Genomic DNA, 14,909 nt, shown 5'->3' with positions numbered 1-14,909 from the left:
ATGTGGTCCAATTTAATTTTATTTAAAATATGGAAATTGGTCAGTGATATAAAACATTCAGTCCAGTGCCTGGTAGGTAGAAAACCTTCAACATGAAGTAGAGATTGATATTATTGTTATTACTAATAATTTCAGGGAAAACTTTCATCTTCCTGTCTGAGTTGTTAAAGATTTAAAACTACTATTACTTTTTGGATGAAAAATTTACTAATTACAGTTTCAAAAGATGATCTAAAAATGGTTATTTATTGAACAATTTTCATAACGATATTAAGGTTTTCACAGAAAAACAGGAATGAAATTGTTTCTGTTGCCCTGGAGAAAAGCAGAAAATGAAATGGTTTTCACCACTTGTGCTTCTTTCCCCTAGGAAGCCTTTTTTAGTGTTGTTGTTTTGAGACAGAGTCTCGATCTGTCACCCAGGCTGGAGTGTAGTGCTGCGATCTCGGCTCACTGCAACCTCCGCCTCTAGGGTTCAAGTGATTCTCCTGCCTCAGCCTCCCGAGTAGCTGGGACTACAGGCATGTGCCACTGCGCCCGGCTAATTTTTGTACTTTTAGTAGAGATGGGGTTTCACCATGTTGGTCAGGCTGGTCTCGAACTCCTGACCTCAGATTGTCCTCGCACCTTGGCCTCCCAAAGTGCTGGGATTACAGGTGTGAGCCACCGCACCCGGATGGAAGGCTTTATAGCTGGATGGTGAATGCCAGCCAATGGCTCTCACCTGGGACCAGATACAGGTACAAATGGAAGAGATTTTTCAAATTAATGAACTATCCCATCCAAGAGCTTCTGCTTAGGAGGCTGCAGAATGCTAAACAAAGAATCTTTAAGCAAAGACTGTGATTAAGACATAATGAAGCAACTCGGGAGGGACTCTGACTTGGAAATGTCCCTTTCTTTCCTGCCATTTAATAATTCATTGGTATTCTTTGTTTTAATGTCATATGACTGGAGTGAAAGTGCTGGGACAATTCTGTCCAATTAACATTTTTCATTTAATTGAAATGATAAGGAACATACTAATAAATCCCAAACTTAATTTTACTGTGCCTTAAACATTCCATTGACATGATTAGATGGTATTAAAACTCATTCCCATCCAGATCCGAGGGTGCGTCCTCTCCCAATCTACCTTTGGGTGAAGACTTCAAGCATGCTCCTCCATTCAGGCTTCTCTTCCGCACCCAGACTTGGGGAATGATCTCAAACTCAGCCACGATGGCAGCAATGGGATTTTAAAAGCAACTCCAAGGTTCTAATTTAGAACAATGAAATTGGCTAGTTCTGTGCTCAGCTTAATTTCACAATTCTTTATTTTCCCTACCTTCATTCATTCCCTCTGCTGTTTTTTACATATCTGCCACTCACAGAGTGTAATCCCCCTGCCCTCTGAGACTCTGAGATTAGAGACTATGTCCTATTCTCCTCTGTGACCTCCAGGGTACAGAATATTTTGCATATGACAGGTGCTCAAAGTTTTAAAATAAATGATTTTACCTAATGTCTCAAGTTACGATGGAGCCAAAGAAAGAAAAACAGTGAAAAAATGATATGGATAAGTAAGCAATGATGTATGAAGAACACAACAATCATTTTCTGTCTTGCTCTGTCACCCAGGCTGGAGGCAGTGGTGCGATCTTGGCTCACTGTAAGCTCCGCCTCCCGGGTTCAAGCGATTCTCCTGCCTCAGCCTCCCAAGTAGCTGGGATTACAGGTGCCCACCATCATGCCTGGTTAATTTTTGTATTTTTAGTAGAGATGGGGTTTCGCCATTTTGTCCAGGCTGGTCTCGAACTCCTGACCTCAGGTGATCCGCCCGCCTTGGCCTCCCAAAGTGCTGGGATTACAGGCATGAGCCACCGTGCCCAGCCTCTTATGTCACTTAAGAGACTATTTTCAAAACCAACTTCCTTAACACACGTTTTCACTTGCGCTTAACAAATAAGTATTTGTTATTAAGTGTTATGTAGGAATCACAATTTTAGGTAGCAGAATATTGATCTGGATATTTAGAAAAGTGAAAAACAACTTAATTCTTACCTCTGATTCAAGATTAAAGAATGAACTAAAAATCTAAGAAAACTATTCCACAGAGAAACAGATTTCAACACATCTATAACTACAACACTGACAATCTGTATGTATACATGTATATTGTTATATGTGTGTTTTGCACTTGTGTGTGTATAACTATTTGCAGCTATTAGATACTTATCACCTCTCTTCTCAACTATCAGACTTCTTATCCTTTCCTCCAAATCCTTCCTTCTGTCACCCAGGCTGGAATGCAGTGGCAGTCTTGGCTCACTGCAAACTCTGCCTTCTGGGTTCAAGTGATTCTCGTGCCTCAGCCTCCGGAGTAGCTGGCATTACAAGTGTGTGTTACAACACTGGCTATGTTTTGTATTTTTAGTAGAGACAAGGTTTTGCCATGTTACCCAGGCTGGTCTCAAACTCCTGGCCTCAAGCAATCCACTCACCTCAGCTTCCCAAAGTGCTAGGATTACAGGCATGAACTACCATGCCCTGCCTACAAGTCCCAATCTAAATAGAATTTAATGACACAGCTTGTATCTTTAATTTCTATTGCCCTGCTGAAGTTTACTAAACACTCAAAGCAAAACAGTCTTCCAAATTAGGAAGTCATTAGAGCTAAACTATAAAATAAACTTGAATTCACAAAAGTAATTAGACTTTAAAATTATGTTACAGAGTAAATTACTGTAGTAATTAAAAAGTCTTACTTCATTTTCACAAATGATGCATAATCTTGCTTGAAAAAAATCTTTACATAGTTCATCTGGGATACAGCTCACAAGTCTATTCTTTAAACAATGGTTGAAAACAAATGATGAGCAGAAAAGCCTAGCAATCTCACCACTGGATAAATATATTCTGACTTACAAGTCATTTGAAAAGTACCAAATTCCATTGTTAGAAATTTAACACTCATCTCTCTACTCCTTCTTTGTCCTGGTTGGGGCATAAGGAACCACAGAGAATGCAACACATTCTCGCCATTTGAAAGCATAAGAGTTCCTACAAACACTGTTATTCACCTACCACCAATTTCTTGAGAACATGTAAAGTTGCTGCAGCAGATTTACTTACTTAAACTCTTACTACCATTAGATTCCAAGCCCTGTTGTACCTGCAGTGAATGGCATAGAACCTGTAATACAGGTACTTAGCACACATTGCTGAGATTAACTTTATGCCAGATGATTTTCTATTAATTAGGGATCTAGAATGAGTAAACTATCCCACACACATTTACAATGAGAAACAAGTATTCCACAGTATCAACAACAAAAGGCTATTGTTTACTCTGAGGAATTAAAATGTTGCATCACAGAATTTCTGATGTGCTCTAAATACCTTTCATTCCTCTGTCATTCTCTTCAAAAGACACTAACCAAGTTAACTTCAAGAACACACCATTGGTGATACCAAAGAGCACCAGGGCAGTGGCTGAAAGTTTGAGGTAGGCAACAATTACTTAGAGAGAACCCCCAAGAGAGCACTAACATAATAGAAAAATTACAAAGTGGACTTCATTAAAATTAAAGACTCTGTTCAAACAAAGAAGAAATTAAAGACTCGTTCATTATTAAAGAAATGAAAGAACAAGCTACCAACTAAGAGAAAATACTCTTGATACGTGTATTTGATAGAGGATTAGTATCCAGAATACATAAAGAATTACTACAAATCAATAAAACAAAGACATACAAATTTAAAATCGACAAAACTCCCAGGCACTTCACAAAAACAATGGCTAAGAAAAACATGGACAAGCATTCAAAATCAATAAGAAAATATAAATTAAAACCACACAATGAGATACCACGTCATACCTACAAAACACCAAATGTTGGTGAGGATATGGGGCAACTAAAATTCTCATGTATTTCTGACTGCAGTGCAAAATGTTACACATTCAGGAAACAGTAGAGTAACATCTTACAAAGCTAAACACACATCTACCCTATGACCCCAAAATTCTACCCCTACATAGTGAAGAGAATGAAAACATGACCGCAGAAAGATATCTAGGAGAACATTTATAAAAGCTATTTTGTTCATAACTCCAAACTGGAAAAAACCCAAATTCCATCAACAGGAGTACAGATAAGCCAAATTGTGGGATATTCAAACTAACATAGCATTCACCAATAAAAAGGAACGAGCAACGATATATACAGTAGGAATGAAAGTCAAGAGAGGGTGTTGAGTGACTAAAGCCACACTCAAGGAGTACACGCTCTGTGATTCATTTATAATGCAGTTCGAGATAAGACTAATCCATAGTGGCAGAAATCAGAGCAGTGGCTGTCTATGGCGAGTGGGGGATCGACTGAAAGGGAGTCAGGAAGAACTTCCTGGAGTGATGGAAATGTTCCACATATTGACTGGGATGTAACTTACATGGGTCTGTGCACCTGACAAAACTCACCAAATTTATATGTAAGATCTGTTACCTTCACTATATAAAAATTATACTGCAACCACGAAACAAATAAAAAGAAACTGTAATGTAATGTAACTTGTTGGTATAGATTAGCATTTCTCAAACTTCTGGTCTTAAGATCAATTAAACTCTTAAAAATTATTGAAGACCCCAGGGCCAGGTGCAGTGGCTCACGCCTGTAATCCTAGCATTTTGGGAGGCCGAGGCAGGTGGATCAAGAGGTCAGGAGTTCAAGACCAGCCTGGCCAACATGTTGAAACCCCATCTCTACTAAACATACAAAAATTAGCCAGGCGTGGTGGTGGGCGCCTGTAATCCCAACTACTTGGGAGGCTGAGGCAGGAGAATCACTTGAATCTGGGAGATGGAGGTTGCCAAAATCGTGAGTAGTGAGCTAAAATCGTGCTACTGCACAACAGCCTGGGTGATGGAGTGACACTCCATCTCAAAAACGAAACAAAACAAAAAACAAAAAAACCCTCACTGAAGACCCCAAAAGAGTTAGTTTTTCTTTCTCTTTCATTTATCTCTCCTTTTCTTTTTTTTTTTCTTGAGATAGGGTCTTACTTTGTCACCCAGGCTGGAATACAGTGGCACAATCATGACTCACTTGCAGCCTTGACCTCCCAGGCTCAGGCAATCCTCCTGCTTCAGCCTCCCAAGTAGCTGGGACCACAGGCAAGTGCCACCATACTCAGCTATTTTTTCTTTCTTTTGGTAGCAAGGGGGTCTCCCTATCTCAAACTCCTGGACTCAAGTGATCCTCCCACCTTGGCCTCCCGAAGTGCTGGGATTACAGGTGTGAGCCATCGTATCTGGTATAGTTTTCTTTTAATGTGGATTTTATCTATTGCTATTTACCAAATTTTTAAAAAGCTGAAAATAATTTCTTGACTTATTAATTCATTTAATAAAAGTAAAAGTGATATGTTAACCTAAATAACTTTTTGTTTTTTTTTTTTTTTTGAGACGGAGTCTCGCTCTGTCATCCAGGCTGGAGTGCCATGGTGTGATCTTGGCTCCCTGCAACCTCTGCCTCCCAGGTTCAAGTGATTCTCCTGCCTCAGCCTCCCGAGTAGTTAGGATTACAGGTGCCCACTACCACGCCCAGCTAATTTTTTGTGTTTTTAGTAGAGACAGGGTTTCACCAGGTTGGCCAGGCTAGTCTCGAACTCCTGACCTCAGGCAATCCGCCTGCCTTGGCCTCCCAAAGTGCTGGGATTACAGACATGAGCCACCGCACCCAGCCCTAAATAACATTTTTATAGAAAAAGACTATATTTTCCAAAACAAAAATAGTTAGAAGAGTAGCATTGTTTTACATTATTGCAATCTTTTAAATGTCTGGATTAAGAAAGGATAACTGGATTCTCATAACTGTTTCTGCATTCAATCTGGAATTTCTTACATCAAGTAGTCTAGAAACTTCATTGTAAACATTTAAGTGAATGATAGGAAAAAGGCACATTTTTAGTAATATAATGAAAACTGTTGTAACTTTGTTGTGCCCTGAAAGGGCCTTGGGGACCCCTACTCCCCACCACAAGAGTCCAAAATCTCCACTTTCTAGAACCATTGGCATAGACGGTCAGCAGAAGGGCTTTCCCTTTTCCTAGTACAGATTTAAGAAACTCTGAAACAAGGCAGTTAAAAAAAAAAAAAAAAAAAATCCGGCCAGGCGCACTGTCTCACGCCTGTAATCCTGGGAGGCCAAGGTGGGTAGATCACTTGAGGTCAGGAGTTCGAGGCCAGCCTAGCCAACATGGTGAAACCTTGTCTCTACTAAAACACAAAAATTAGCTGGGTGTGGTGGCGTGTGCTTGTAATCCCAGCTACTCGGGAGGTCGCACCATTGTGCTCCAGCCTGGGCAACAGAGCGAAACTCCATCTCAAAAAAAATCAATTCATTCAACAAATATTAACTACATTTTAACTACTATAAGGTTTTGAGGATATTAGGAAGCTGGATAAATAAAATATCAAGGAATGTTTACAGTTGAGATACTTTTGTTTCAAAATGTTATTTCATTTCTGGAATCTGCTTCAGAAACTTTTTTTTTTTTTTTTTTGAGAGGTAGTCTCGCCCTGTCACCAGGCTGGAGTACAGTGGTGTGATCTTGGCTCACTGCAACCTCTGCCTCCCGGGTTCAAGCAATTCCCCTGCCTCAGCCTCCTGAGTAGCTAGGACTTAAGGCACGCATCATCACACCTGGCTAATTTTTTTTTTTTTATTTTAGTAGAAATGGGGTTTCACCATGTTAGCCAGGATGGTCTCGATCTCCTGACCTCATGATCCACCCGCCTCAGCCTCCTGAAGAGCTGGGATTACAGGTGTGAGCCACCACGCTCGGCCTTCAAAAACTTTAAAACTCTGGCACTTCTCCTAAGTGGGCTTAAAAATATTTGAAATAAATAAGATAGTTTGAAACAAATATAACCTTATTTTAATAAGATAGAATTCAAAAATTTCAACCAACATACTCATCTTTAGTAGTTCACCTGACTGCCTAAAAGTTCGATATGATTTTTCATATTCTCTTAACATTTAAATCTGAGAGTAAATACTGGTTTGTAGTCACACAACTCACAGAATCTCACCTTAAGTTGATATAATTTGATTTTATCACAACGAAAATGATGCCCTCAAACAAGGGAAAATGTTTGCCCTCCAAAGGTGATAAGATGTATTCCACAGTCTTAAAAATACTATTTTTCTCAGTTGTATACTATTAACTAATACTTTAGTTGTAATGTACATGAAGATTCAAGATCCTCAAAGTTATATATGAAATAGTTGGTAAGTTTAATATACAGAAATCAACACAAAGTGTCTAAAATTTACCTATACAATTAAATTCCTGAAATGTGCCCATCCCCATTTCAACAGAAGCAGAATTTAGGCGGGTCTTAAAGAGGCCAATCACTTAAAACTCTTCCTGCATGACTGTTATTATAATGTACCTTGTACCTAGTTTCAGGTTTGAATTCAGACAAATGCAGTCATCACAAAGTTCTCTCTGCATATCTAGAATGCCATTCTGAAGCCTAGTATAAATGAGCACCAGATCTTACAGCTTAGTCAGAGATGAGGGTGACTCAACAGCTGGGTATTTAACCTGCTGTTAGACCTCTCCAACTAAAATTAGCCTAGCATCTTACAAGCAGGTCAGTACAAGTCTAAGACAAGAGCTCTAAGACTAGTCATATACCTTTTTTAGTTATGAGTCTTTAAAAAAATCCAATGACTTGGTTTCCTATTTTAAGTTTAATAATTTGATGTGGCCAGGCACAGTGGCTCACGCCTGTAATCCTAGCACTTTGGGAGGCCGAGGCAGGCGGATCACTTGAGCTCAGGAGTTCGAGACCAGCCTGGGCAACAGTGAAATCCTGTCTCTACTAAAAATGTAAAAAATTAGCCAGGCGTGGTGGCGCACGCCTGTAATCGCAGCAATCCCAGCTACTCAGAAGTTCAATTGCTTGAACCCAGGAGGCAGAGGTTGCAGTGAGCCAAGATTACAACACCACTGCCCTCCAGGCTGGATGACAGAGTAGGACTGTCTCAAAATGATAATAATAATAATAAAATCTGATGTAATTATGATATTACTATTTAATTTTGCTAATATTTCCATAACAAAATTATTTTTCATTTTTGATCTTTTAAATTACTTACCTATAGTCTATGATTGCCACTTAACAAATCTGGTTCTACACAATAAAAAGGTTAGGGTGGTCTTGTTTTACAAGAGGTTTTACTTGTTTTGACTTTAGTAAGTTAAAATTGTATGTACACAATTTTAAACTGATTTTCACAATGGATTTCTAAAATTTAGAGTTCGTTGTCAAGCTTCAAGAACAGTACGTTTTCTTTTTTATTTCTCAGTTTATCACCATAACTAGATTAACAGGAATGCTTACAGAATCTTCACATTTGAAAGCAAAAAGGAAATGATGAAAAAATATCTCTGAACCAGGCTTTTAGTTTACTAAGAAGATGTCATTTTAGGCAGCTGGATTCCCTTACTATAGGCCTGCTTCACAGAGTTCAGCACAGTCCCGGGGAAGGAAAGATGAAACAGAAAGGCAGACCTTAACCTAGGGACAAGGTCACTATTCTTTGCTCACCTTTATCTCTAAGAATAACTTAGATTTCACGCAACAGGTGCTGGAACAGATGGATGCGAAGTCATTGAAATTAAGTGAAAAGTGAGAGTAGATCACGGTCGTTAGGACCTAAAGGAAACGGTCTGAACAACAGAGAGATTAATGCAATGCATGGTGAATGCTGCACACAGATCAGAGCTAACTACTGTCATCCCTAAAGGATTAACTAGGTCTCCTGCAGTGTGGAGCTCTCTAAGGAGCAGAGAGGCTTCAAGGTGGTGAGCACACATCTACTAACATCTCTCCACATTCCAAAAAGGATCCAAAGCTGTCTTATTACTGGTAATTTTGTTGGTTGGGGAGGGGAAAGAAGCCCTTCCTGACTGTAATAGAAATCTCTTGGGCTCTCTATTGAGAAAGGTCATGTCTCAGAACTTGAACACCTCCAGCTGGATTAGGAGGCTGGTGGTAGTAGTAGGCTGTTTGGGGAGACCTGGAGTTCTCTACTAGAATGTAGGTTTGAACTCTTGATAAAAATTGTTGATCTTTGAATTTAACCCCGGAGCAAGGCTGTTTTTAATAGGCTGTATGTTATCGGGAACACTGCAGACTAGCATTTCTGATCACCAAAACAAGGGTTTTGGGGAAAACTGTGCAAAAAATACTTCACAACAAGAGAAGACAAAAAAGGAAGCAGAGACGGACTGAATAACAGAAGTGCCCTTCTGCAAATATGACTGTGTTGCTTTTCATGGCTCTGAACTTTCCAGACTAACTTCCCTTCAAACCACACCTACTTTTTCAGAATAAATACAATTTGTTTGTGCTTCGCTTTAGCTACTTCCACAGCCTGATTTAACTTTGTTTATAAATGACCTGAGATGCTTTTGATTGCTTACCATCAGAGGGATAGAATTTCTAGGAAGGGAGTTGAGTTTCCGGTTCCCTCCTGCTCTGTGATACATAACACATAATATCTCCAGGGTTCTCTGACATGTATGTTATTTTCCCTTCTGTTTCCTTTCGGATTGCTCTGAGAATAGTAAAATACCTGTCCTGCATAGGACTGCATCCTTCCCCTTTCCTAAAGCAGGTTTTTTTTCTGCTGAGAAAGATTACACAGTATCCTAAAACATACAATCAGATCTGAAATTTAGTATGGTAAAATGGATAGTTTATGTTAAATTCCAAATCCTGGCTGAACACTGTGCTGTATCAACATGATACAACAGCAGGTCATAGCCCAGACAATGAGAACACACCACATTTTATGCAATCAATGTGTTTTGAAAAGAGCTGTGTATAAACCAAATTTTTCTGAGGATTCTAAAACACAAGGCAAACCAACCAACCAACCTGTAAAGGATCTATGTGGTTTTTAAAACAATCACTTCCTTAATTTATTTACCTTGCAATTTTTTTATTATTATATATGGTGTTTTCTGAAAGAGGAAAATTCCTCCTAAGCTACCAAGCAAAGCAAATAATGCCAAAGAACTCCGTGTCCCCTGAGGCGATTTTCTCCTTTAGGCAAAATTTAGATTGGCACAGCTCCAAAGGAAAACAGATACTTCAGTGCATTTGTAGAGACCAAATCCCTTAAGTCACCAGAAGTCAAGACACCCAATTTATGATTTATTAGAAGATGTGGGCAGAATAAACAGGTTAAGGCAGACCATTAAAAGGCTGTTACTGTGAAAGATATTTCCTAGGCACTCAAAATATTGTGTTCACATGTGTTGGGAGTGGGAGGGTTGGGGGAAGAGGGTACATCTTTGGATAAATAGATTAAGATGCCAAGCAAGAATATACGTTTTAATAAATATTTAACTGCTTCTTTCTGTTGACATTCTGGGGATTATAAGTGTTTATAAAGTAAACTTGAAGTAGAAATTGGATATTTACCTAAGATATTGAAAAAGTCTATGGATCAAAAGGAGAAAATAATGAGACCTCTGAATGGGGAAAGTAGTATCAAGGGACCCAGGTACAAATAACAGAGCTTACAGCCTCTCTTCACCTCTTGTTTACATTTGACAATGTAACTTTGCAACTTTGTGGAGACCAAACTTTAGCTTTGTGGAGACCAGACACACCTTTGTATTCTCAATAAAATGAAAAACTGGCCGAGCGCGGTGGCTCACACGTGTAATCCCAGCACTTTGGGAGGCCAAGGCGGGCGGATTGCCTGAGCTCAGGAGTTCGAGACCAGCCTGGACAACACAGTGAAACCCTGTCTGTACTAAAATACAAAAAAATTAGCTAGGCGTCGCAGCCATGTGCCTGTAGTCCCAGCTACCTGGGAGGCTGAGGCAGGAGAACTGCTTGAACCCGGGAGGCAGGGGTTGCAGTGAGCCGAGACTGTGCCACTGCACTCCAGCCTTGGCAATAGAGCAAGACTGTGTCTCCAGAAAGAAAAAACAAAAACAAAAACCATGTTCATGGATTTTAAATATATGGGCAATTTTTCTTATTTCACATTTACCAATAGAAAACAATGTTATTCTAAGATCTGTACTTTTCAGCTACTTCTTTCTTAAATTCCAGTTTCAAGGGACAATACAAACTTCCAAAACTCAAAGATCTTTTCATATAAATTAAAAAGAAGGACAAAAACAATTTTATTTACCTGTTTTTGCTTAGGGTTCATCTTATTTTTTTTTTTAAAGGGGAGGAAAGATTTCAGCTCTCTCCGAGGAATAAGACTACCAACAACGATCAATGCAGTAGCAATGAGCATCCTTACCACTCAGATTGTTATTTCTAAATATTATTTCCCACTAAAATGAAATATGGCTCCTTAGAGAAATAGCTGACTCTATGTCTGGGGCAGGAAACAAATGATGTAAGCCTGAAACACTTTTTTCTTATCAGAAAGCAAGGCAGCTATCAAAGACAATGGCGTTATTGCCTACAAATATCTATGAAAAAATTACCAAAGAAACCAGTGATGGTCCTGTCAGATGGATACAGAAGCCGACCCAGAGGGGCTTACTCTGACCAAAGAGGGGGAAAGATACTGTAATAGATTTAAACAAATCCAACCCATGGGCTCATATATTACCTTTGTAGGATGCTAGGGAACCAATACATAGATCATTTTATAAGGAGGTGCTAGGAAGCTCTTCTTTATTTTTTTAGACAAGTTTTGCTCTTTTTTTTTTTTTTTTTTTTTTTTGAGACAAAGTCTTGCTCTGTCACTCAGGCTGGAGTGCAGTGGTGTGATCTCAGCTCACAGCAACCTCTACTTCCCGAGTTCAAGCGATTCTCCTGCCTCAGTCTCCCAGGTAGTTGAGGTTACAGGCACCTGCCACCACGCCCAGCTAGTTTTTGTATTTTCAGCAGAGACGGAGTTTCACCATGTTGGCCAACTGGTCTCGAACTCCTGGCCTCAAGTGATACACTTGCTTCTGCCTCCCAAAGTGCTGGGATTACAGGTGTGAGCCACTGCACCCGGTCAGAAGCTCTTCTTTATAGATTTTCAGCTAATAAATGTAGAAGGAAGGACAGGATTGAAAGACTACTGTTTGTAGCACCTAAAGAAATCAGAGAGCAAATGCTCTCTGACTGATGTCATAGGAAGTACCTATGGCTTGTGTACCTATGAATTTTGTGCTAAAAAACTGAAACATAAATCTGGCCACACCTTTGTAAATAACCATCAGTCCACAGGAAATTCAGGAGTAAAAGAACATGTGGAATGATACCCCAGGAATACAACCATCAATATCCAGATGGTAGAATACTCTACAGAACAAATGATCAGGTTTCTTGAAAAATAAATGGCAAGAAAAAAACGGGGGAGGGATGAGGAAACCTGGAGTAAAATGACTTAAGAGACACAGAAACCAAAGGCAGTATGTAGAACTCTGGGATCCGATTACTAAATACCATTTTAGATCCAATTACTAAATGACATTTAAAAGACAATCAAGGAAATGTGAATACTAACTAAATACTTCATGATAATTAAGAAATTATATACATAATAGTACTGTGGTTTAGAGGCAAAAAAGACTCCCACTGTTTTAGAGATACATACTGAGTTATTTAAAAGATGAAATGAGTGCCTGCTTTGGCAACACATATACTAAACATTGAAATGATACGAAGAAGATTAGCATGGCCCCTGAACAAGGATGACATGCAAATTCATGAAGTGTCCCATATTTTTTGTAGAAATCAGTTCAAGTAATCTACTGTACAACCTGGTTTTTGTTTTGTTTTTTTTGAGACGGAGTCTTGCTCTGTCACCCAGGCTGGAGTGCAGTGGGGTGCTTTCAGCTCACTGCAACCTCTGCCTCCCAGGTTCAAGCGATTCTCCCGCCTCAGCCTCCTGCGTAGCTGGGATTACAGGCATGTGCTACCACGCCTGGCTAATTTTTGTATTTTTTGGTAGAGATGGGGCTTCCACTATGTTGGCCAGGCTGGTCTTGAACTCCGGATCTCAGGTGATCCACCCACCTCAGTCTCCCAAAGTGCTGGGATTACAGGCGTGAGCCACCACGCCTGGCCCAACATGGTGACTCTAGTTACTAACAATGTATTATATACTTGAAAATCACTAAAGAGAGTAAAGTGTTCTCACCATAAAAAATAAACATGTGAGGTATGCATATATTAGCTCGATTCATCCATTACACAATGTGCAGTATACATATTTCAAAACACCATGTTGTACACTACAAATATACAATTTTTCTTAGTTAAAAAGCCTATGTCCTTAAAAAAAAAAAAAAGATAAAATGGTATAGCTTGGATTTGCTTTAAAATTACAGGAGGCCAAGCGCAGTGGCTCATGCCTGTAATCCCAGCACTTTGGGAGGTCAAGGTGGGAGGATGTCTTGAGGCTAGGGGTTCAACACCAGCCTGGGTAACATAGCAAGACACCATATCTGGAAAAAAAAAAAATTTAATTAGCCAGGCGTGCTAGTGACTCCTGTAGTCACAGCTACTCAAGAGGCTGAGGTGGGAGGATCACCTGAGACCAAGGAGGTTGAGGCTGCAGTAAGCTATAATCATACCACTGCACTCCAGCCTGGGCAATGGGGTGAGACCCTGTCTTACAACAAATAAAAATAAATCAAAACATTGATGTGGTGGTTTATAGATGAAACCAAGTTGGGCACACGGTAAATGTTGAGGCTAAATGATGGGAATCAAGGGTTCATTATATTATTCTACTTGTAGGCATGTTTGAAAATTTCCATAATAAAAAGTTTTAGAAATGGGATTATTCACCTGAAAATATTTTTTATTTCTCTTCATACATAAGTTTCTTAGCTCTTTGCTTTTGGTTGATTTAAGCATAGCCTTACAGATTATGGCTGCCCTGGAAAACTGCTCTGATTTACCCACAATAATCACTCATCTAGACTAGATGAGAACAAGCGCTTGGAGTCTGGTGAAAGTATGTCTCACCATCATTTGCTTAGAAAATGCTAGAACTAGAAGCAGTTCTAAAGAGTCTCAGCCCGTCTCCAAAAGAGCAACTTCTATCTGCTTTTTAAACTAGGGCAGGACGAGGTCAATGTCCTGAGGAAAGATGCCTCACAGTTTTCCAGAGTAATTCCTGGCAATAAGCTGGGCAACTCAACTTGGGTTTGTGAAGGTAATTCTCATGAATCTAGACTCAGGCTGCCTTGTTTCTTCTTCCTAACATGCTTGAAGTGACCCCATGGCCTAGCAGCTTGTTAGTCCTGGATGAGGTTTTCAAATTGGAGCCCTATTCGCTGGATAACCACTCTAGTCTCCTCCTGCCAGGCTGGCACTCCCTCTCATTTGTTACGTCTCCAGATGCACTTTTGTGGGAGAGATGGATGTCACACGTAATGAGTGTGGCCTGCTGGTTTTTAGTCCTCTGCTTCAGCTGCTGCCATTCAACTTGCCAATCTGTTTCAGGTGTCCAATCTCCACTGGCCTCTGATGACAGACACCTGCCATGGCAGGACTGCCAACAGTCCGCCTACACCACAGCACAGTGGTGCCCTCGTCTGACCTCCATGCCTTTTAGAATACCAAGCATCTTCTTCCTTTACTATTCCTCTGAAAGCTTCTCATTGCCTGCTCCTTGGTCCCTAGTTCTCTTTTCTCTCTTGGGAGAGTTGAGATAGGCTTGTGTCCAGCTTGTGAAAGAGGTGGGCTCCACAGCAGAGCTGCTTGTGCTTCTAGTGATGCTACTCATTCTTTTTATTGCAACCCTCTACTTTCCAGGACAAGTACTCTAGGCAGGGAGCCAGGAGATAAAAGGAGAGCACAGGCTCCCATTGTCTTGGGAACCACTGTTCCCTCCAGCCCCCAGCCCTCACCACAAATCTGGCTCATTCTGGGC

At 40.0% G+C, this 14,909-nt stretch overlaps 1 protein-coding gene and 1 non-coding gene across 6 annotated transcripts in view; one reads left to right on the top strand and one right to left on the bottom strand.

The window, feature by feature from the left end:
* Positions 1-14,909, bottom strand: part of OSBPL1A (oxysterol binding protein like 1A) — a 234,893-nt gene that overhangs the window by 43,406 nt on the left and 176,578 nt on the right. The window lies entirely within an intron of this gene.
* On the top strand, positions 12,645-12,752 carry LOC129461222 (U6 spliceosomal RNA). Its single transcript, XR_008650429.1, has one exon. It is a non-coding gene; the product is annotated as a U6 spliceosomal RNA (small nuclear RNA).

Source organism: Symphalangus syndactylus, chromosome 1, assembly GCF_028878055.3.
Source record: "Symphalangus syndactylus isolate Jambi chromosome 1, NHGRI_mSymSyn1-v2.1_pri, whole genome shotgun sequence".
Classification (NCBI taxonomy): Eukaryota; Metazoa; Chordata; class Mammalia; order Primates; family Hylobatidae; genus Symphalangus; species Symphalangus syndactylus.
The sequence above is the reverse complement of the archived record's forward strand: the minus strand, read 5'-3'. Positions and strand labels throughout refer to the sequence as shown.